This window comes from Chlorocebus sabaeus, chromosome 11, assembly GCF_047675955.1.
Source record: "Chlorocebus sabaeus isolate Y175 chromosome 11, mChlSab1.0.hap1, whole genome shotgun sequence".
Classification (NCBI taxonomy): domain Eukaryota; kingdom Metazoa; phylum Chordata; class Mammalia; order Primates; family Cercopithecidae; genus Chlorocebus; species Chlorocebus sabaeus.
Genome location: NC_132914.1, coordinates 43,857,022 through 43,881,605, shown reverse-complemented (window position 1 = coordinate 43,881,605; position 24,584 = coordinate 43,857,022). Strand labels below are relative to the sequence as shown.

The window sequence follows — 24,584 nt, the reverse complement described above, 5'->3', positions numbered from 1 at the left end:
AGTATTTCTCAAGAGCATGCCTTCTAAATAGGATTCTCAGGAAGCCACTATTGAATTAATAAAGGCCATTTACAGCCATTCGAAGGGAATAAGAAGTTTAGTCGGTGATGAGTTTCAAATTTGGTTATCATCTTGCTTTTCCAGTGGTGATGAAAAAGCAAAAATCACTCAAATACAATGACTACTGTCTGCTTGAAACGCTCCAGGTAATTTTTGAATTATGATTCATCTTGCCCTTCCTGTTTTGATGAGCCATGAACAGGAGACTGAACCATCCCTGTCAATAAAAAGCTCGCATTTCCACCCTGCAAATTCGCGCTATAATGACAGTGTAATTGGCTGAGGCGCAGGTGGGATTTCCTGTCGCCATTTTAAGACACAACTCTTCTGCAAGGAAGTGCCCAGCCAGTAAAAGGGGGCTGTGTCTGAAACAAAGAGTAAGCGGGGGAAAAAAGGGAACCAGGCCCAGTTGCCCCTGTTCCCCTCCATCGCGCTCCCTTGTCCCCAGGACTTGGAGCGCCCCAGCTCAGTTAACCTGGACGCACCAGGTCCTTCGGTCGGAACCACATGGGGTCTCCAGGCCCTCCAAGAGCTGGCCCCCGCCTCTTGCGCCTAGGCCGGTGCTTTCTCGGCACTCAGCAAATCTTTCTGGTTGCCTCACACCCAGTCCCCAAAGCAGAGCTCCACAGGGCAGATCTCAGGAAGGGCTTGCCAGGTCTGCGGATGCTGGATCCGGAAGAAGGGAGGTGCCTCCCGCTTCAGGATAGGGACAAAGGGTTTCTAAAGGTGCCCGAGCTCTCCGCTCCCCCTGTCGCTTCGTTCCCCTTCCCGCCAACCCGGGCCACCTGCGGGCTGTACCCAGGGCCAACCCTCCGCTCCAACGCTGCTCGTAGTCCCAGGCGCTCCCCGCGGCTCTCCGGGCTGGGCTTGGACCGGCCACTCCCGCGGCCATCCTCATGCTGCGCCCTTCCCACAATGCAACTCCCTCGCTCCTTCGGCCCCGGCGGGGCTCTGGCGTACCCAAAATGCAGGCCCCAGCGGAACGCACAGCCCTCCTGTCCTCCTCCGGTGCCCCTTTAGCCACCCCACCCCCATCTCTAAGGGCTCTCATTCTCCAGCTGCCGCCGCAGCTGGGTTCCGAACACGCCGCCGGGCCCCGGGAGGGAGAGGGGCAGGTGCCAGGGCGGTGCGCAGCCTCCGCTCCCGGTGCCACCTTCAGTGCGGCGGGCACACGCGCGCCCCGCAACCCCTCCCTCACCCTTTCCCAGTTGCTCAATCTCCGCCAGCCGCGGTCGCTGCATCGTCAGAGAGCTGCAAGAGGGAGGCAGCAAGGCGCGGCCGCCAGCAGTGACACCATGTGACCGGCACGGCTCAGTGACACGCAGCTTTGGTTAAAGAGCGGGCGCACAGGAGGGGAGGAGACGGCGCGCGGGACAGGGAGGAATGGCCTGTCCCCCTTAAACCATCACAAGCCATGGTTGCGGAAGGGCCACGCGCCTCCCAGTAGGAGAATGACTCCGATTCGTGACCCTCAGCGCGGGTGCATGTCGATGTAAGTGCGAGGCCGGCGAGCAGAGTGTGAGTGGGGGTTGGTGGTGAGGGGAGATTCTGATGCAATCGGCCCGGAAAGGAGGAGGAGAGACAGGCGAGCGCGGACTGGGGCAGCCACGCCACTCCGCCTGAAGGTCGCCAGGAGCCTCCGCCCTTCACCTTCCTCGGAAATCCGCCAGGCCACGCCAAGCTCCCTGTCCAGCCCTGACTGACGGGAGCCACCTTTTCCTGGCCTCCGCAGCCAGACCTTGACACAAAGGACATCAAACTGCCGAGGGTAAAAACCCCGGAAGGGCGGACACATCCACGTCGCCTTTCGCCACCTTTCCCTTTATCTGCGGAGGTAAGGTGATTATCCGTTCCCTGGGAGGGCTGGGCAAGCGGCGAGGGGATGTTTAGATGTGGGAGGAGGCGGTAACGTAGAAATCATCTCTGCTGGCGTGAAAGCAGAGAGAGCTAGGCTGTGCCGGATGCTTTCGGATGTTGCTTTTAGGAGAGGAAAAGTCCAGGTCTCCTGTGCTTCCCGAACGCATGCGGCAGAGCGAGGAAGCGCCAGGGCCCCCGAGTTCACCTTTGCGTGGGCTGTGGCTTACTTTTTGGTTTGTTTTCCTGTGGCTTTGGTGTGTTTTCCTGTGGCTGTGGCGGAGTGTGGTACCAGATCTGGTTCCATTTTTACGAGGGCCGGGAACCACGCAGGTCTGGAGGGAGCGCGCATCTGACCCGAGGGCGCGACCCTGTTCTAGGAGTGTTTGAATCCCCGACCTTTGGGGAAATTTTCCTGTGTCCCCAAGGCCCAGGGGAGATCGTGTGATGTCCTGGGGTGCTGCGTGTGGCCGGCTGGGTAGCCGCGGCGGACCACCAGTAAACCGGGGCACGTTTGCCGTCCTTCCTGGTGCTCTGCCCCACTGTAACGCGGGGAAGTAGGAGGGCGCGAGGAGAAATTACTAAAGGATGTTTGCAAGTGACTCACTGTCCTTTCCTGCCCTGAGGAGGTTTTTCTAAAATGCAGAGGGTGGCGGGGGACAGGGATAGTGTTTTTTCGAGAGCTGGGATGTGCTGGAGCCAGCGAACAAAAGGCCACCTCTTGCGCGGTCTTGGGCTCCAGTCCTACCTCCTTCCCAACCCCCGACAGCAAGCTCGCGTCCCTAAACATTGCCACAGAGGCCTTTAAATGCGTGGGTCGGTGCCGGGAGGAGAGCGCACCTTCGCCCTTGTGCGAGCCCTTTGCCCCCTAAATTACCCACCTCCCGGAACATGGGGCTCCTCAGCACCGTTGGGATCCGGTAGGTTACCCGGCTGCCTGGGCGCCGATTCCCTGCCAAATCGCCCGCCCGAGGTTTTTGCTGAACTGTAGTCAGTGAAGGCACAAGTGCATATGGCAGCAAAAGGAATTTCGCGGTAACCGCGTCACGCCGCTCCCAGTGCCTTTCACAGGCTGCCTTGGACTGGGGAAGGTGGTGCTACAATTCAGAGCCCTTTGTCTTGCTCTGCGGCGCGGACCCGAGGCTTATACAAACCCTCGTTCTCTGTTAGAAACTAACTGCCGCCAGGATTCGTCTACTTTCTCAGACGAATCCACGGTGATGTGTGTAGTAAAAGTGAAAAAAGACGACTCTGCTAGAAAACAGTATTCATTTGCGTTTGGAAGGGGTTTTGACCTCTCTGCAGTGGGTTTTTACATTTTTCAATACAAGGGGGAGGAGGAAAATAAATTTATGGTTTGCAGAATGCAGGGCCCAGCGAGGTTGTAATTTGTCACCTTGATAAAAGAAACTGTGCAGCAACTCGTGCTTTTTCTGACGTCAGAAGGACAACGGAAATAAAACCTGAGCTCGGTGCATGGCTGGCCTCGTTGTCAGATACCTCATGCTAGTTTTGTCCTCCCGAAATCTTGCGAAACAGCCAATTCCGGGGTACTGACCTGGTGTGGACCCCCTGGATTTTGGTTCGACCCCAGCCTCAAAATGGCTTTTCACTTGAGAGTCACTCGAGTTCTCAGTATGTCGCCGCAAGCAATTGGAAACTGGCCTAGTTTGGTTTGAGGTCTTAATCTTGAGATTTATTCGCTTTTTTAAAAAATGTGGCAATAAACATTTTCTACAGAGGGTTTACTGTGCGACTGGTAGCAACTAACGATTTGTTTCACCTTCTATGAAGCTTCTGTTCTCAGGGGGAAACAGACTATATAAATGTAGGCATATACATTTCGGGTATTCTTAGTGCAATGAAGAAGTAAAACAGGATCATGTGATGGGGGAGGATGCTTGAAATAGAGTGACTCACCGGGAGGGCCAGTGTGAGGGTATAACATTTGTCCTCAGACCCGAATGATGAAAAGGGACCAGCTATTTCTATAATTGAGGGAAGAAGGCCAGCAGAAGGAACAGGAAGAAGGAACAGCAAGTACTTACTGCACTCTTCTTTGACTGTAATATAATTGAACAGAGAGATGAATAGATTTTAAAGGTGTTTTGGATCTTTAAACCTATACGTATGTTGTTTATGTATTTTTTTAATGATGCTCCATGAATTAAGGCCATTTAATGAAAGGAGCACCATGTTTAGGAGTCCTGACATCTTACGGTTGCTACTCTTTTCTTTACTTTGGGTGACGCTTGTGGACAAAAACCGATTTTACTCATTGTTCCTCTAATGTCCAGCACATAGTACCTGCTTAATAAATACTTGTTGGATTGAGACCTTGGTCAAGCCATCTTGTTCATCTCTTTGTGATGTTATTGACCATCCCTTCCTTTCTATATCTCATCTGTTCCCCTTCTCCTAAGTTTGAAAATTAGAGTCTTTCTCTTCTCTGCTTCTCCTTCTCTTACTGCCCTCCCCACTTTGAGCAGTGACCAGGCCCTTGAAAATACCCCTCATACTTGTCCTCTTGTCTCCATTTCCACTGCCCAAGTTCAGGTCCCTGTCACCTGACCTAGACTTGGAGACATATGAAACAGATATAGAGGTGCCTTGAACAATCTCGGGGAAGTGGGAGTGGGCGGTGGAGAAAAATGCAAGCACAACACATAGTTAAGAGTGAAACAGCCAGTTACTGAGGTGCAAGAGCTTTCCTGTTGTCTCCTCCATACCAAATTATGCTCCCCTAATTAAATCTCCATTCTTTCATAAGATTTATATTTCTAAAATTGAGTTCACATTTTGTTAAAGAACCTTGCTTTTAAAAACTTCCGTGGGTTTCCATTGCACACAAATACAGTCTAAATTCCTTAGTCATGCACTTAGGACCCTTTGCAACCTGCCTCCTCATCTCTTTCCAATTTTTCTCTTGACATTTTCTTTCTCACAGTTTACCCTTTTCCCTGCCTATTACTTTTCTGCTTCAATATCTGTGTGGATTGGATTCCAGTCCAGAATGCCTACTGAAATCCTGCTTGTGATGGCCTATCCCTGATGCCACTTTTCCACCTCTTGGGAGAAGTGTTCACTGATCGTCTCATTGGCATTTTCATAAAGATTTGTTTATCTTTCACGTTTTGCACTATTGTTACTCCAGATGATAGAAGGTGGTGAATAGGGGTTTAAGCTCTGAGTCAAATGTAAATATCAGGCCTCAATTTACTCACCCAGGAACCTTGGGCAAGGTGTATGGCATCTCTAAGCCTCAGTTTTTTCATTTGCTTAATGGGAATGATGATGGTGGTGGTAGTGTTGGTGGTACTTTATTTGAGTTATGGTAAGAATTTAATTAAGATGATGAATGTGAAATATTTGGTATAGTGTTAGCATTCCATATGTATTGAATTAAACCAGACTCTCATCTATCAGAGGAGGGAGAGAAAGTTGATCAGTAAAGTTCACTTTACCTCTGAAATTCTATGACTATGTAATCTTTTTAAAATACTTTTCTGAAAATAATATCTTAATGGAAACTACCTGGATCTTTTTAGTGTCTGGGAGAATATACATCTATGAAAAGTGGTGAGGAGATGGGAGAAGAACGTGTGCAGAAGTACTTTGAAAACCTGTGACAGACTTAGAAAAAGACATCTTGTATGCACACAGAGTAATATAATGGACTGTGGAGACTCAGAATCCAGAGGTTGGAAGGGAGGATGCAAGATAAAAAGCTACATATTGGGCACAATGTATACTACTCAGATGGCAAGTGCACTAAAGTCTCAGATTTCATCGCTTTCAATTCATTTGTATAACCACCAAAAATCACCGATACCCCAAAAGCTATTGAAATAAAAAAATTTTAAGTAAAATTAAAAGATTAGCTTCAATAACCTACAAAAAGACACTGACCCTAAATTTAAAGTAAAATTTTAAATTTAAAAATATTGTTGTACTTATTTCTGAATATTGATCACATTTGTTTTCTAGTGATAACCTTACTAACAGCAGAGGAGTTCCCCTAACCTTGTTACCTTCCCAATCACTGAATTCCTCTAGTATTAGTCAGTAACTCTGTTTCAAGTGAGGTTACAATGTGTCTTTGCCAATAACTAGCTGGGTACCCTTGAGCAACTCATTTCACGTTTTTATGCCTCATTTTCTCATCTATCCAATGCTAATAATAGTATCAGAGCTGCCTACCTCAGAGTTGTGAAGATACAATGAGAGCAGAGCTGAGAAAGTCCTTGAACAATTCAAGATGATAGTCGTCTGGCATTAAGCACACTGCTGATCTTCAGGGTCAGGTGATGGTTTTAGATTAGTGAGTCTCAGAGCAGACTTCACATTAGACTCATTTAGAGTGTTTTAAAAGCTATCAATACCAAGACTTCATCTCCAGAGATTCAGATTTAATTGGCCTGGGGTGGAGCCCAAATATGGGAGCTTAAAAAATATCAGGGGTGATTTTGATATGCATTGGTTTAGATTTAAAGCAAGGAAAACAAAACAAAATCAGAAATTAAATGAGGACCTCCATATGTTGCTTGACAAAGTCTTAGTCTTAGTAGTGTGAAATTATGAGCTTGACTGATTTTCCCCCTGATTTTACTAAACCAACCATTTGTTGACATCATGGAGCCACATGTGGCCTCAGGTTACAGTTTATAACCTGAATTTTCCCAGGCATAGAAGCCTGTCCAATGACACAGCCAGAGCCACATGAAGATTTAATGTGTGGGTCTCAGTTTCCATCTCTTAGGAGTGATGAAGTTGGAAAAGAAAAAGACAATGGAAAGGAAAAAGAAAGGGATAGGCTATAGACTAAGGTATAGAAGAAAGAGGCTCTGGGCAGGAGACAGACAGGGCAGAGCACAGAGAAAACATTGTGCTTGATTTATTGAACCAGTTTTGTTTAGGTTGCAAACTGGTGGCTAGAGAGTCAAATTAAGCTTGTGAGCATATTTTATGTGACTTACACTTTCTTTTAAAATTAGTTGAAATTAGTTGCCAACTCTTAAATATCAGAATTTCACTTAAAATTTTCATTTCTGGCATTTATTGGGGGGAAAAAAAAAAAAAAGACTAGGCTCATTCCTCCCACTGGTTGGAGGGAAATAGATGGGACACGTGTTCTCCAGTTCCTTATGTCCAGTCTGCTTTGCCCATTTATCTTGCCTACCTGAGCACTAGCTGCTTTTGTTTTAACTTTTATTCTAAATCTGGGGATCTTAACACTGGCTGCACATAAGAATGCTCTCCCCTGTACAGCATTTAAAATAACCATGCTTGGATCCTGTCCTATACCAACTAAGTCAGAGACTGTTGTGTGTGTAGTGTCCCCTTATCACTTTTTTTTTTTAAAGCTCCCCAGTTTGTTCCAGTGTCCTGTTAGACCTGAGGCCTACTGGCCTACCAAGGCAACTATTCAAGAGATTTGTCTACAAGTCCACCTTCTTATCTTTGAAAGTGATCCATTAAGAAATAGTGTATAGAATCATTAATTCAGAGAACTGGGAGAGGTCTTTGAGAGAGCAGCCATTAATCCAATCTTCTTATTTTAAGGTGAGGAGACAGAGACCCAGAGAGGAGAAAGGAATTTTTCTGAAACTATAACTGTCATCTGGTATTGAATTATATAGTGTCTTTTATTACATTTTCTCTTTTCAAATAAAAGTCTATTTTTAAAGTTTCTTTTTATAAATGATTCTCTTTATATGCACCACTTTGAGAAACTTTAAAGTTCTCATTATTTCTGTTTTTCCTTGAGTATTTTGTTAGGAGTCATAACTTAGCTAGGGCTTAAAAACAAACACACATAACTGTATCCATCTTTTTTAGTACAATAGCTATCCTTGATCAGAAATATCTTTAGAACAAAAAACATATATGTGCAAAGAAAGGGATTTTTCTCAAGGGCTGAAATATTCCAGGCTGTTTTCAGCTGCATGAGTTTTTAGTAATTATTTAAATCCATTAATTTTCAATTGATGAGAAATATTTTTATTTTTGTTGGTATTCACACTACTCATATATACTCACTGTTCTAATTAATTAAGATTCAGTTCTTTTGGTGTTTTTTTAAAATGGAATATACAGTCTGTCCTCCTATATCCAGTTACAGGTAGACCTCATTAACTTTAGAGTTTATTGATATTTTCTGTCTTAAATAAATTGGAATAGTTTCAAAATTTCTGAAATATAGATAAGTTAGTTACCAACATCATAAGCTGGTCACGTTGATAATGGGCATTTAAAAGGTCATATGGGAACTTGAAGACAAGAGGAATTATGGAGCGATTAAGAGCAGGTGTTGGGATCCTGTTAAGATAGGATGCAGTGGGCAATTTGTCCAAGGAAGTTAGTGGTTCATCTCCATGCCCCACAAAGTGAGGGTCCATACTCACCCCCTGTGAGCTTCCTTTAACACAGGGCTTCTTGTCCTTCACACTACTGACATTTGGGGCCAGACAACTCTTTGTTGTGTATGGCTGTCTAGTGCACTGTATGAGGTTTAGCAGCATCCCTGGTCTTTCTCAACTAGATGTCTGCAGCACCCCCTCACTTATTGCAACCCAAAATGTCTCCAGGCATTGCCAAATACCTCCCGGGGGCAGGGAGAGGGACATAATTGTCCCCAGTTGAGAACCATTTCTTTAATATAACTCATTCTCTGGACTTTTAGAAATCATGCCAAGAATTCTTAAACATTCCAGGCATAGTGGCCGGGACAGTAATGATAAATACCTTCCATTTATATGGTACCTTACAATATTAAATGTATTTTTACATAAGTCCCACATGCCCAGATCAAATGTATAGGAAATTATATGGTAAACTTAATGAAAACTATGAGTTAGGGTTATCCACATTGCTTCATGTTCCCATTTTTGTTCTGTTTTCCATGGGGAGATGGCATTTGTGATGTTCACCGAATATATTGTCTGCAGGCAGGGGATCATAGCTTTCTTTTTAAATTTAGTCCTCATTTTTATGTTAACACATGTTTACTGTCACCATGTACTAGACCTTTGAGGTGTATGGTCCTTGTCCCCAAGGAATTGAAATAAAAAGATTACTAAAATATGAGAGCCCTTGCTATAAGCCAGTGAGTACACAAAACTGCTGTAAGAATTCATCACAGGTAAACAGTCAAGCAGGTTCTCAACTGGGGCAATTATGTCCCTCTCCCTGCCCCCAGGAGGTATTTGGCAATGCCCGGGTTGGTCGTTGGAGAAAGGCATCACAGAAGAGTCGGCTTGAATTTTTTAAAAAAGCAAGTAAGCTGGGCTTTGAAGGAAAGTCATACTTAAGTTAGCATAGGCTTCACGGGAAGGTAGAGAGAGTGTGTCCAGGACCAGGGGGATGGTGTGAACAAAGCAGAAAACTGTGTAAGAGTAGACCCATTGCACGAATGGAAAGTCAGAAGGAATGTAGTGGGAGCATAAGTTAAAGAGAAAGCTGTCTGAGATTCTAGAGATTAGACCTCATCCTGTAGAGGGAACAGTTATGATTGGCAAGGCAGAAAGAGGAATGTGCAAGACCGTGTTTTCAGGAAGAATCTGCCTCTATAGGTGGGAGAGGGCAAGAAGCAGGAGGTAGCATGGCGGAGAGTGACTGTGGCAAAGTTCAAGCTGTGAAACTGTAAGGAATAAGGGAAAGGAAAGGGACTTTGTGAAGGAATGTTGGCAGGACTTGGCAACTGATTAGATATGAGGCTGTATGAAAGCCATACCCAAGTTTCAAGTCTGAGTGACAAGGAGAATGCGCATTATATCTTTAACAGAAATAGAATGCTGGCATGTGAGGTCAGGTAATGCGTTCTGCTTTAGGCATGTGGAGTCTGAGGTAATGACAACCATCCTAATGGTCCAGAAGGCAGCGGGAGTCTGAAAAGAATTTATGGAAATGTTTCTGAGAAGGAAAGAACCTGAGAGATCACCTCTTCCTCCTGCCCTCTCATTTTACAGATGAAGACACATGTGACATGTTAAGTGGCATGATCATGATCAAGTTGTATTTATGAGGGAGATCCTATTTCATAATGCAAAGGAATTCTAGTTTTATAAAGTGAAAAAGACTGGGAAGAAAGATCTGAAAGATGCTTTTGTAGAATGAAACTTGACACTACAGCCCTGAAGCCCTAAAATGGAAAGAATTTGGAATGCGTGGAGCAAGAAGACTGGAGGCCCAAAGAGCTACTTCTACACAGAAAGTTGAGAGGAGGAGGGATCTGGCAGAGGAGACCAAGAAGCAGCTCTTGGGAGGATGCATTGTGGAGTTATTTGGGAGAAGTCAGAAAACAGGAACAATGGTTACAGTAACTTAAAGGACCCGAGCCAGACACTGTTCTAAGTGCCGCACATGTACCAAGTCATGGAATCTTTATGACTGTATCAGATGGGTATTTCTTTAAGTCCATTTTACAGATGAGGAAACTGAGGCAAAGAGAAGTTAACCTTCTTGCCTGGGGTTACACAGCTCCTAAGTGGTGGAGCCAGAATTTACTAATCAGGCATGATTTCAGAGGAGTGGTGGCAGTAGTAAGTAGTTTAGAGACTGCTAGCAGTAAAGAAAGGGGTGTAGTGATAGTTCAAGGTTCTAGACAGAGTTATATTCCAGATAAAGAGCTCTGAGAATGATGGATGTCAAGAAGTCAGGGAAGGCAGAGAGGAATTAGAGAAACAAGATCCTAGTGGAGGAGCCGGGACCTTAAGCACAGGTTAAACCAATAGTCTTGGGCAAAAAGAGACTAAAACGACTTATTTTTCTGAGACCATTTACTAGCTTCCCAGGTTTTTCACTACCAAAGGCCACTTTTATTATTCCCCACCTTTCAAGAGGCCCAGATTTTCAAAGATTTTGATGATCAGCTTTAAGTTTTTATTTTAACTAAAGTATAAATTATATGCAATGCAGGGTCCAGATATTAAGTATACTGTTTAATGAGTTTTGAGTGTTGACTTTAATATATTAATTCATTTCCTATTTTTATTACTGAAAGGTATATAAAATTGCCAATCAAAATTTAGGATTATCACATCAAGTTAATGCAATCTTGCTAACAGTATGGATACCTGACCATTTAGTTAACCTGTTTAGCCTGTTTGGGGCCTTTTGAAATATAGGTGCATATTAGTTCTTAGATCCTTATCACTATCATCTATGAACCCTGAGAATCCAAGAACCCCAAGTGGGTAAACAGACACAGTCAGTTATGGGACTAGCTGACCCGGAATTATAGGACCATTGTTGACCTTAGGCTTAACCCTTTCTTTCTCCACTTTAAAAATTATGTGTATTTAAGGTGTGCAACATGATGTTTTGGTATACATATGCATGGTAAAATGGTTACTAGAGTCAAGAAAATTAATATATCCATCATCTCACATGGTCACTTCTTTTTTGTGGCAAGTGCACCTAAAATCTACTCTTTTAGCAAAAATCCCAAATATACAATCCAGTATTACAGATATATACAGATATAACATTCCTAATCCAAACATCCAAAACCCTGGCTGGGCACGGTGGCTCATGCCTATAATCCCAGCACTTTGGGAGGCTGAGTTAGGTGGATCATCTGAAGTTAGAAGTTCAAGACCAGCCTGGCCAATATGGTGAAATCCCATCTCCACTGAAAATACAAAAATTAGCTGGGCATGATGGCATGTGCCTGTAATTCCAGGTACTTGGGAGGCTGAAGCAGGAGATTCTCTTGAACCTGGGAGGCAGAGGTTGCAGTGAGCGGAGATCTCATCACTGCACTCCAGCCTGGGTGACAGAGCAGGATTTCATCTCAATAAATACATACATAAATAAATAGGTAAACACATTCTAAAAAGTCCAAAACCCGCAATGTTCCAAAACCTAAAACTCTTTGAGCACTGACATGATGCCCAAGTAGGACATTTTACATCTAACCTCCTGTGATAGGTCACCGTCAAAATGCAGTGAAAACTTTGTCTTATGCACAAAATTATTAAAAATATTATGTAAAATGCCTTTAAAGTATATTTGTAAGGTGTATACGAAACAAATGAATTTCAAGTTTGGACTTGGGTCTCATCCCAGTGTATCTTATAATATGTATGCAAATATTCCAAAATCCAAAAAATCCAAAATCTGAACTACTTCTGTCAGAGGCATGTGAACCAGAGCAACTCCATCTTAAATAGGAGCTGGGTAAAATGAGGCTGAGATGTACTGGGCTGCATTCCCAGATGGTTAAGGCATTCTAAGTCACAGAATGAGATAGGAGGTCAGCACAAAATACAGGTCATAAAGACCTTGCTGATAAAACAGGTTGCAGTAAAGAAGATGGCTAAAACCCACCAAAACCAAGACGATGATGAGAATGACCTCTGTTCCTCCTCACTGCTACACTCCCACCAGCACCATGACAGCTTACAAATGCCATGGCAATGTCAGGAACCCTATATGGTCTAAAAATGGGAAGCATGAATAACTCATCCCTTGTTTAGCAAATCATCAAGAAATAACCATAATCAGCAACCAGCAGCCCTTGGAGCTGCTCTGTCTATGGAGTAGCTATTCTTTTATTCTTTTACTTTCTTAATAAACTTACTTTCACTTTACTCTATGGACTCATCCTGAATTCTTTCTTATGCGAGATCTAAGAACCTCCTCTTTTGGGGTCTGGATTGGGACCCTTTTCCTGTAACATCTTTCTGGCAACGACGAAGGGGTTATAGTGCAGATACCCCCAGTAAGTGTTGGGGTCTTGTAACATCTTTCTGGGGACCGTGGAAGCGAATATTGTGAGGAAACCCCTGATCCAAAGGCTAGCTTTGGGTAAGTAGTGCGGTCCTGTAATATCTTTCTGGCCACCGCAGAAGCAACTAGTGAGGGAACCACCCAACCCAAAAGCTAACTTTGAGTAAGTGTGGGGTCTGGTAACATTTTTCCGCCAAACCCTGAAGGTACAATACTGAAGAAGCCTCCCAACCCAAAGGCAATAGACTGATCAGCCTACTCTGGGTAAGTAATGGGCTACCTGGGTAAAGAATGGGATTGGGTTAGAGGCCCAACTTACGAGAGTTGTCTTAGGAGAGTTTCTCCTAAGACAGAGATGGTTAAAGGGTCCTCTTGATAAAAAAGCAAGGACACTTGACCATAATGGGTTAGAGGCCCAAATTTGGAGGGTTAGAAGTCCTTCCAAGATTTAGGGTGTTATAAGTCCCTCTCAGTAAAGTCCTTCTTGTGAAGTCCTTCTCGGCTAAGAATGGACTTGGTACTATGGCCTGTTAACTGCTATTCCCTTTGGATTAATCTGCCTGGCAGTCTCTGCTGATGGCTGTGGGTGACAGGATTAGGCATGTACAGAATCTTGGGACATGGAGTGCTTTTTCCTCCCTAAAAGGGGAAACTTGAGAGCTGATGGGACTGCTGGAAAAGATCATTTCTTGACTGACAAGTGACCATCTGAACTTTTCAGTGGTGCTGCAATGTGTGGGTCTTTCTCTGGCCTCCCTGGGCATTTCGCCTTCTCCACCCTGCCACAGGCAACGTTTTTCTCTCTCTCCTTTCCTTTTCTTATCTTTTCTATTACTCAGGGTGACCTACTTACCCAAGACCACATGTTGAAACTCTTGGTTGGAAGTTGGGTTAACAATGATGGGGGCAAGTTTGAGCCTTGCCAGTTTGATATTGGGTGTTAAGCAGAGTGGCTAGTGTCTATGTTTTGTCACACATATTTTGTTCTGGCCAGATGGAAAAAGATGATTTTCCTTTGTGTTGCAGCTTGGCCCCCAGGGCAGTAATGCAGCCAGCCAGGTCTCAGGGAGAGGGAACCCAGAAGCCTGGCATGCTGGCAAAAGGGTAAGAATTTCTTACCAGCCAGACTTCTGGTCTCTCTCTCTCTCTCTCTCTCTGTGTATGTATTTTGTGTATGTGTGTGTGTGCAAACTGGGTGAGGTTTCCTTCTGGTCAGTCCTTGGGAGCTTGACCTAGCAACCACGTGGCAGTACTTTCTCTTGTTCTCTGCCATTACAATGGCAGCCCGGGTTCGGGATTGAATTCCCAGCTTAAGGGATCATCCTTTATCTTCTATTTGTCTATGTATTTATATGTATTGTGTGTGTGTAATATAAAAGAACTTTAATTAATTGGTTTAATAATAATGAGTTTAAATCAAATATTTTGTCACATAAGTAAAAAGTGTAATGCCTTTTAGTTCATGTGACTTAAGTAATCTTTGGGAAATAAAAACAGTTTTAAAGATTATTGGTAAAATGAAGACATTTGGTCTAAATTATGCAGGTCAGATATTAAGTTTGCTAAATGCTTTAAGGTTGTAAACTGCCGCTTTGACTATTTTTTTGAGACGGAGCCTCACTCTGTTGCCCAGACTGGAGTGCAGTGGTGCAATCTCGGCTCACTGCAAGTTCTGCCTCCCAGGTTCACGCCATTCTCCTGCCTCAACCTCCCGAGTAGCTGGGACTACAGTCGCCCGCCACCACACATGGCTAAGTTTTTGTAATTTTAGTAGAGACGGAGTTTCACCATGTTGGCCAGGATGGTCTCGATCTCCTGACCTTGTGATCCACCCGCCTTGGCCTCCCAAAGTGCTGGGATTACAGACTTGAGCCACCACACCTGGCCCTTTGACTTTTGAAAATTGTTCAATTTACCTACTTTGGCTACTTTGGAGCATTAGATTCCAGATAAGGCAAGGGACATGTGGTGGTAGCCACACACCGTAGCTATGCTGGAAAAAGTCAGCCCTTATCTGCATTTCTGTGTGTTGTTCTAGGCTGCACACCTAGTACATAATTAAAATCCCAAACTTACCAAAGTTTTCATCAAAAGTAAAAGAGTTAGCATTGTAACATATAATTAAGACTACTGAAAAAACAGTTCTACATGCAAAGTGTGTAAGAAAAGTGAAATGTGTTTTTGGTGAAAGATTATAAGAACGTATGGGAATGTGGATTTTTCTTGCCCAAATTAAAGGATTAAAGAATTGTTTTAAGTTAGATAGAATAAAGCCGAAGGTTTAAGCAAGTTATGGAAAGTGTGTAAAAAACGAATCTTGTAAAAAAAGATTCTGTATGTGGACATTGGCTAAAACTAAAGGGGTATTATTATTCAGTTTTTCCATAAGTGAAACATTGGAATAAAAGCACAACAGGTTTTTCTTAGAGGAAAAACCTTCTCATGCTCTGCTCTTTAACAAAAATTTGTAAAGGCTTATAAAAGGTTTATGAAAATCTTACCTTATGGTCAAACTGATCAAGATTAAATACTTTATCTATAAAGTTTCATTAAGAATTAGGTTTGACATCAATGATGCACTAATGCAACAGAGACATTTGGCTTTTTTGGTATAAGAGTTATGTAGGAAGCATTATCAAATATAAAATGGTGTTTGGTTTTCTTTGGGCTATATTCATATAAATATGTTACTGGTATGTGTTCCAAAATAATGGGAAACTCCTACAATTCTGATACAACTTAGTGTATGTTATTAATAATTATAATTGTTACATAAAATTATTGCGTGCACAGAGGTAACCCAAATTTCCTAGTCAATCGTGGCTTTAATAGTGGCTGTTCTAAAAGATTTTTTCATCCACGGACAATCGTTTTCTTGTTTTAATCCTCTTTAAAAGGTGGTTTTATAATCAACAATAGGACTTTGACAGATGTCCTAAAATGCAAGCTTCTGATAACTTTGGAAATTGTGACATTAGAATAGAAGAAAACATTTTCAGAACTCTCATAGAGAGGTGAAATGTTCATGAATATCAAGCAGAACAGGAATTAACTAAATTAACCAAAACAATAGAAGACTAAAGTAATCTTTTAACTTTGCTTAAAATGTTGCTGACCCTTTGTTTTGTTTTTCAGAGTCAAGGAAACTTTTCTTTTGAGCTATTTACAGCTTGTAGCAATTATGTAGAGTATACTCCTCTGAACAAAATTTGGAGCATGTTTGTTTCTCTCTACCTGATTTCTCCAGAATCTGGAAACTATCTGTGAGTATTCTTAACTTTTAGCAATATAGTTATTTGCATAAGTGCAGTGAGAATCTGTTTTCTATTGTAACAGAACGTGATTGGAGAAACTGGTTATTTTACCAAGGCTTTGACTGGAATAGCATGCTTTCCTTTGAGGAATCAAACTTGACTTGTAAAGCCAATAAAATCCCTTTGGGGAACTGGCCTTATATTTGCCTACACAGTCCCTGTACAGGGTTTCTAACCTGTTGTAAGAATGTCACTTTCTAATAGGTCCAGGAGTCCCAAGTTATCTTGGGACCTCAAAAGGAGAGAAATTTACCCAACTCATAGATGTTTCAGGGTTCAAACTCATTGCAAGGCTTGGGTCTAAAAAAGTCTTATCTGAGATTCCTTCTATGGAGCGGAGTTCCATCAAAGTCAAATTACAAAAGGCTTATGTGAAAAATAATTATTCTTGCTGCACTTTATACAAAAAATCAGGCCAAGTATAATAAAGCAAATCAGTGTTACTATGACTTGTCTTTAGTAAAAAATGGGAAACTGGAGAGAGAAACTGTGTTTCAAGAGCTATGCTACACTTGTTATTAAATTCTAGTCTCATCAGTTGCTTTTAAGTTAGTTACTGCAATTTAGGCTAACCCTGCTTATTCCTGTGAACCAACCAGTGATCTCTAGCTGTTGCTCAGAAGAAACAAGACGGATGAGTAATGTAAAAATCTAGATCAATATTCTAATTCTGGACATAATGGAATCATCTAGCAATGTCATATCAGCTTGGTTCCATCAGTTGCCCTTATAATTTGGAAAGCCTTATAATTTAGTTTACTTGAGATAATTTTACTTATTTTGCTTTACTCTTGTGGAATACACTGCTATTGCACTCTGTATAGGAATAAGGATAAGCTTACTCAACGTTTTCTTAAATTGAACACTTATTAATCTTCCAAATATCACTTTTTGTCAGAACTTAAGAGTCATGAATGTCCCTCACCATACTGATGCTTTCTGACTGAGCTCCTCTCTACCCTGAACACAAGATATTTCATAGTTAGGCAGGAATACCATCACTCCTATTCAGCCCGAAGAAGTTACTAGAGATGGATCTTCATCCCTTTGCAACCCTTAGGATTAAGGGTTCTGTTATAAAAGGAAGGGGGGAAATGTCAGAGGCGTGTGAACCAGAGCAACTCCATCTTAAATAGGAGCTGAGTAAAATGAGGCTGAGAGCCACTGAGCTGCATTTCCAGATGGTTAAAGCATTCTAAGTCACAGAATGAGATAGGACGTTAGCACAAAGTACAGGTCGTAAAGACCTTAATGATAAAACAGGTTGCAGTAAAGAAGCTGGCTAAAACCCACCAAAACCGAGATGGTGATGAGAGTGACCTCTGGTCATCCTCACTGCTCCATTCCCACCAGTGCCATGACAGTTTACAAATGCCGTGGCAACATCTGGAAGTTGCCCTGTATGGTCTAAAAAGGGGAGGCATGAACAATTCACTCTTTGTTTAGCATATCATCAAGAAATAACCATAAAAGTGGGCAACCAGCAGCCCTTGGAGCTGCTCTGTCTATGGAGTAGCCATTCTTTTATTTCTTTACTTTCTTAATAATCTTGCTTTTGCTGCCGGCTGGGCGCGGTGGCTCACGCCTGTAATCCCAGCACTTTGGGAGGCCGAGGCCGGCGGATCACAAGGTCAGGAGATTGAGACCACGGTGAAACCCCGTCTCTACTAAAAATACAAAAAATTAGCCAGGCACGGTGGCGGGCATCTCTAGTCCCAGCTACTCAGGAGGCTGAGGCAGGAGAATGTCATGATCCCAGGAGACGGAGCTTGCAGTGAGCCGAGATCGCGCCACTGCACTCCAGCCAGGGGGACAAAGCGAGACTCTGTCTCAAAAAATAAATAAATAAATAAATAAATCTTGCTTTTGCTTTGCACTGTGGGCTTGCCCTGAATTCTTTCTTGCGTGAGATCCAAGAACCCTTTTATGGGGTCCAGATCAGGACCCCTTTCTTGTAACACCTCTGGTCTCAAGCATTTTTGATAAGGAATACTCAAACTGTATTAACTACAGTCCTCGTGTTGTTCATTTGCTCCCTAGACTTATTCATCTTACATATCTGCAGATTTATATCCTTTGACCTACATTTCCACATTTCCTCCCCAAACTCTTTGTAACACCTGTTTTATTCTCTGTGTCTATGTATTACTTTTTTTTTTTTTTTTTTTTTTCCAAAAAAGGATACCATGTATACACGAGATCCTGCAGTATTTTTCTTTCTGTTTCTGGCTTATTTTACATACCATTATGTCCTACAGATTCATCCATGTTGTGGCAAATGAGAGGATCCCCTTCTTTTTTGAGGTTGAATAACATTCTATTTTATATGTGCCTGTGTTTCTTATCCATTCACATCCATGGGCACTTAGATTGTTTCCATATCTTGGCTATTGTGAATAATGCTGCAATGCACATGCAAATAACATTTCTATGTGCATAGAAAAACCATGGAAGACCATACAACAATATATATACAGTGATCGTCTCTGCTTGCTGAGATAACAGGTGAACTTTTTTCTTTTTGCTTGTATTATTCCATTTCAAAAATTGTATTTTCTAACTTTTCTACCAGATCTATATTAGTTAATTCATTCATGTATTCATTTTTAATAAATAAATTAGCAAGAATGAATATATATATTATACTTTAAGTTCTAGGGTACATGTGCACAACGTGCAGGTTTGTTACATAGGTATACATGTGCCATGTTGGTTTGCTGCACCCATTAACTCATCATTTACATTGGGTATTTCTCCTAATGCTATCCCTCCCCCAGTCCCCCACCCCATGACAGGCCCTGGTGTGTGATGTTCCCCTCCCTGTGTCCAAGTGTTCTCATTGTTCAATTCCCACCTATGAGTGAGAACATGCAGTGTTTGGTTTTCTGTCCTTGTGATAGTTTGCTGAGAATGATGGTTTCCAGCTTCATCCATTTCCCTTCAAAGGACATGAACTTATAGTTTTTTATGGCTGCATACTATTCCATGGTGTATATGTGCCACAGTTTCTTAATCCAGTCTATCATTGATGGACATTTGGGTTGGTTCCAAGTCTTTCCTGTTGTGAACAGTGCCACAATAAACATACGTGTGCATATGTCTTTATAGTAGCATGATTTATAATCCTTTGGGTATATACCAAGTAACGGGATTGCTGGGTCAAATGGTATTTCTAGTTCTAGATCCTTGAGGAATCGTCACACTGTCTTCCACAATGGTTGAACTAATTTACACTCCCATCAACAGTGTAAAAGCGTTCTTATTTCTCCACATCCTTTCCAGCATCTGTGATTTCCTGACTTTTTAATGATTGCCATTCTAACTGGCATGAGATGGTATCTCATTGTGGTTTTGATTTGCATTTCTCTGATGACCAGTGATAATGAGCATTTTTTTCATGTGTCTGTTGGCTTCATAAATGTCTTCTTTTGAGAAGTATCTGTTCATATCCTTTGCCCACTTTTTGTTGGGGTTGTTTGTTTTTTTCTTGAAAATTTATTTACGTTCTTTGTAGATTCTGGATATGAGCTCTTTGTCAGATGGGTAGATTGCAAAGATTTTCTCTCATTCTGTAGGTTGCCTGTTCACTCTGATGGTAGTTTCTTTGGCTGTACAGAAGCTCTTTAGTTTAATGAGATCCCATTTGTCTATTTTGGCTTTTGTTGCCATTGCTTTTGGTGTTTTAGTCATGAAGTCCTTGCCTGTGCATATGTCCTGAATGGTATTACCAAGGTTTTCTTCTAGGGTTTTTATGGTTTCAGGTCTAACATTTAGGTCTTTAATCCATCTTGAATTAATTTTTGTATAACGTGTAAGGAAGGGATCCAGATTCAGCTTTCTACATATGGCTAGCCAGTTTTCCTAGCACCATTTATTAAATAGGGAATCCTTTTCCCATTGATTGTTTTTGTCAGGTTTGTCAAAGATCAGATGGTTATAGATGTGTGGTGTTAATTCTGAGGCCTCTGTTCTGTTCCATTGATCCATATATCTGTTTTGGTACCAGTCTCATGCTATTTTGTTTACTGTAGCCCTGTCAGGTAGCATGATGCCTCCAGCTTTGTTCTTTTTTTCTTAGGATTTTCTTGGCAATAAGGGCTCTTTTATGGTTCCATATGAACTTTAAAGTAGTTTTTTTTTTTTTTTTTTTTTCCAATTCTGTGAAGAAAGTCATTGGTAGTTTGATGGGGATGCATTGAATTTATACATTACCTTGGGCAGTATGGCCATTTTCACAATATTGATTCTTCCTGTCCATGAGCATGGAATGTTCTTCCATTTGTTTGTGTCCTCTTTTATTTCAGTAAGCAGTGGTTTGTAGTTCTCCTTGAAGAGGTCCTTCACATCCCTTGTAAGTTGGATTCCTAGGTATTTTATTCTCTTTGTAGCAATTGTGAACGGGAGTTCACTCATGATTTGGCTCTGTTTGTCTGTTACTGGTGTATGGGAATGGTTGTGATTTTTGCACATTGATTTTGTATCCTGAGACTTTGCTGAAGTTGCTTATCAGCTTAAGGAGATTTTGGGCTGAGATGATGGGGTTTTCTAAATATACAATCATGTCATCTGCAGACAGGGACAATTTTACTTCCTCTTTTCCAATTGAGTACCCTTTATTTCTTTCTCTTGCCTGATTGCCCTAGCCAGAACTTCAACACTATGTTGAATAGGAGTGGTGAGAGAGGGCATCCCTGTCTTGTGCCAGTTTTTAAAGGGAATGCTTCCAGTTTTTGCCCATTCAGTATGATATTGGCTGTGGGTTTGTCATAAATAGCTCTTATTATTTTGATAAACGTTCCATCAATGCCCAGTTTATTGAGAGTTTTTAGCCTGAAGCACTGTTGAATTTTGTCAGAATCCTTTTCTGCATCTGTTGAGGTAATCATGTGTTTTTTGTCATTGGTTCTGTTTATGTGATGGATTAGGTTTATTGATTTGCATATGTTGAACCAGCCTTGCATCCCAGAGATGAAGTCAACTTGATCGTGGTGGATAAGCTTTTTGATGTGCTGTTGGATTCGGTTTGCCAGTATTTTATTGAGGATATTTGCATCAATGTTCCTCAGGGATATTGGCCTAAAATTCTCTTTTTTTTGTTGTGTCTCTGCCAGGCTGTGGTATCATGATGATGCTGGCCTCATCATCATGAGTTAGAGTGGCTTCCCTCTTTTTCCATTAATTGGAAAAATTTCAGAAGGAATGGTACCAGCTCCTCCTTGTACTTCCGGTAGAATTCAGCTGTGAATCCGTCTGGTCTTAGACTTCTTTTACTTGGTAGGCTGTTAATTATCACCTCAATTTCAGAGCCTGTTATTGGTGCATTCAGAGATTCAACTTCTTCCTGGTTTAGTGTTGGGAGGGTGTATGTGTCCAGGAATTCATCCATTTTTTCTAGATTTTCTAGTTTATTTGTGTAGAGGTATTTATAGTATTCTCTGATGGTAGTTTGTACTTCTGTGGGATCGGTGGGGATATCCCCTTTATCATTTTTTATTTCATCTATTTGATTCTTCTCTCTTTTCTTCTTTATTAGTCTTGCTAGTGGTCTATCAATTTTGATGATCTTTTCAAAAAAGCAGCTCCTGGATTCATTGATTTTTTGAAGGGTTTTCTGTGTCTCTGTCTCCTTCAGTTCTGCTCTGATCTTAGTTATTTCTTGCCTTCTGCTAACTTTTGAATTTGTTTGCTCTTGCTTCTCTAGTTCTTTTAATTGTGATGCTAGGGTGTCAATTTTAGATCTTTCCTGCTTTCTCTTGTGGGCATTTAGTGCTATAAATTTAAAGACACTGCTTTAAATGTGTCTCAGAGATTCTGGTATGTTGTGTCTTTGTTCTAATGGCTTCAAAGAATGTATTTATTTCTGCCTTCATTTTGTTATTTACCTAGTAGTCATTCAGGAGCAGGTTGTTCAATTTCCATGTAGTTGTGTGGTTTTGAATGAGTTTCATAATTCTGAGTTCTAATTTGATTGCACTGTGGTCTGAGAGACAGTTTATTGTGATTTCTGTTCTTTTACATTTGCTGAGGAGTGCTTTACTTCCAACTATGTGGTCAATTTTGGAATAAGTGCAATGTGGTGCTGAGAAGAATGTATATTCTGTTGATTTGGAGTGGAGAGTTCTGTAGATGCTGTTAGGTCCACTTGGTGCAGAGCTGAGTTCAAGTCCTGGATATCCTTGATAACCTTCGTTCTCATTGATCTGTCTATTGTTGACAGTGGGTGTTAAAGCTTCCCATTATGATTGTGTGGGAGTCTAAGTCTCTTTGTAGGTCTCTAAGGACTTGCTTCATGAATTTTCGTGCTCCTGTATTGGGTGCATATGTATTTAGAATAGTTAGCTCTTCTTGGTGAATTGATCCCTTTACCATTATGTGTTGCCCTTCTTTGTCTTTTTTGTTCTTTGTTGGTTTAAAGTCTGTTTTATCAGAGACTAGGATTACAACCCCTGTTTTTTGTTTGTTTGTTTGTTTGTTTTTTGCTTTCCAATTGCTTGGTAGATCTTCCTCCATCCCTTTATTTTGAGCTTATGTGTGTCTTTGCATGTGAGATGGGTCTCCTGAATACAGCACACTGATGGGTCTTGACTCTATCCAATTTGCCAGTCTTTGTCTTTTAATTGGGGCATTTAGCACATTTACATGTAAGGTTAATATTGTTATGTGTGAATTTGATCCTGTCATTATGATGTTAGTTGGTTATTTTGCTCATTAATTGATGCAGTTTCTTCACAGCATTGATGGTCTTTACAATTTGGCATATTTTTGTGGCAGCTGGTACTTGTTGTTCCTTTCCATGTTTAGTGCTTCCTTCGGGAGCTCTTGTAAGGCAGGCCTGGTGGTGACAAAATCTCTCAGCATTTGCTTGTCTGTAAAGGATTTTATTTCTCCTTCACTTATGAAGCTTAGTTTGGCTGGATATGAAATTTTGGGTTGAAAATTCTTTTCTTTCAGAATGTTGAATATTGGCCCCCACTCTTTTCTGGACTGTAGAGTTTCTGCTGAGAGATCTGCTGTTAGTCAGATGGGCTTCCCTTTGTGGGTAACCTGACCTTTCTCTCTGGTTGCCCTTAACATATTTTCCTTCATTTCAACTTTGGTGAATCTGATAATTATGTGTCTTGGAGTTGCTCTTCTCGAGGAGTATCTTTGTGGTGGCCTCTGTATTTCCTAAATCTGAATGTTGGCCTGCCATGCAAGGTTGGGTAAGTTCTCTTGGATAATACCCTAATGAGTGTTTTCTGACTTTGTTTCATTTTCCCCATCGCTTTCACATATACCAGTCAAATGTGGATTTGATCTCTTCACATAGTTCCATATTTATTGGAGGCTTTGTTCATTGCTTTTTACTCTTTTTTCTCTAAACTTCTCTTCTCACTTTATTTCATTAATTTGATCTTCAGTCACTGATACCCTTTCTTCCACTTGATCGAATCGGCTATTGAAGCTTGTGCATATGTCACGTAGTTCTTGTGCCATGATTTTCAGCTCCATCAGGTCATTTAAGGTCTTTTCTACACTGTTTATTCTAGTTAGCCATTTGTCTAATGTTTTTTCAAGGTTTTTATCTTCCTTGTGATGGCTTCAAACATCCTCCTTTAGCTCAGAGAAGTTTGTTATTACCAACCTTCTGAAGCCTAGTTCTGCCATCTTGTCAACCTCATTCTCCATCCAGCTTTGTTCCATTGCTGATGAGGAGCTGCAATCCTTTGGAGGAGAAGAGGAGCTCTGGTTTTTAGAATTTTCAGCTTTTCTGCTCTGGTTTCTCCCCATCTTTGTGGTTTTATCTACCTTTGCTCTTTGATGTTGGTGACCTACAGATGGGATTTTGGTGTGGATGTCCTTTTTGTTGATGTTTATGCTATTCCCCTTTGTTTGTTAGTTTTCCTTCTAACAGTCAGGTCCCTCAGCTGCAGGTTTGTTGGAGTTTGCTGAAGGTCCACTCCAGACCCTGTTTGCCCAGATATCAACAGCGGAGGCTGCAGAACAGCAAATATTGCAGAACAGGAAATATTACTGCCTGATCCTTCCTCTGGAAGCTTTGTCCCAGAGAGTCACCTGCTTGTATGAGGTGTCAGTCAGCCCCTACTGGGAGGTGTCTCCCAGTTAGGCTACACAGGGGTCAGGGACTCACTTGAGGAGGCAGTCTGTCTGTTATCAGAGCTCTAACATTGTTGGAGACACACTGTTGTCTTCAGAGCTGTCAGACAGGGATGTTTAAGTCTGCAGAAGTTTCTGCTGCCTTTTCTTCAGCTATGCCCTGTCCCCAGAGGTGGGGTCTATAAAGACAGCAAGCCTTGCTCCACTGTGGTGGGCTTCACCCAGTTTGAGCTTCCTCGGCTGCTTTGTTTACCTACTCAAGCCTCAGAAATGGCGGACGCCCCTCCTGCTTGCCAGGCTGCTGCCTGGCAGGTCAATCTCAGACTGCTGTGCTAGCAGTGAGCAAGGGTCTGTGGGTGTGGGACCTGTTGATCCAGGTGCAGGATACAATCTTCTGGTGTGCTGTTTGCTGAGACCTTTGGAAAAGCACAGTATTTGAGTGGGGGTGTCCTCCTGGTACAGTCAGTCATGGCTTCCCTTGGCCTGGAAAGGGAAATTGCCAGACCCCTTGCACTTCCTGTGTGAGGC

The 24,584-nt window shown here is 42.1% G+C and overlaps 1 protein-coding gene across 5 annotated transcripts in view; it reads left to right on the top strand.

Moving 5' to 3' along the window:
• The first annotated feature begins 1,193 nt into the window (after nt 1–1,193).
• The window catches only part of SLC38A1 (solute carrier family 38 member 1), an 86,662-nt gene continuing 63,271 nt past the window's right edge, over nt 1,194–24,584 (top strand). The window contains exons 1-2 of one of the 5 annotated variants that reach the window (XM_008002963.3): nt 1,194–1,894; nt 15,781–15,908. The gene's annotated coding sequence lies outside the window, so the exon portion shown is untranslated. The remainder of the gene's footprint in view (nt 1,895–15,780; nt 15,909–24,584) is intronic. The other 4 variants (XM_073020653.1, XM_037997233.2, XM_008002965.3 and 1 more) reach the window with 4 other exon arrangements.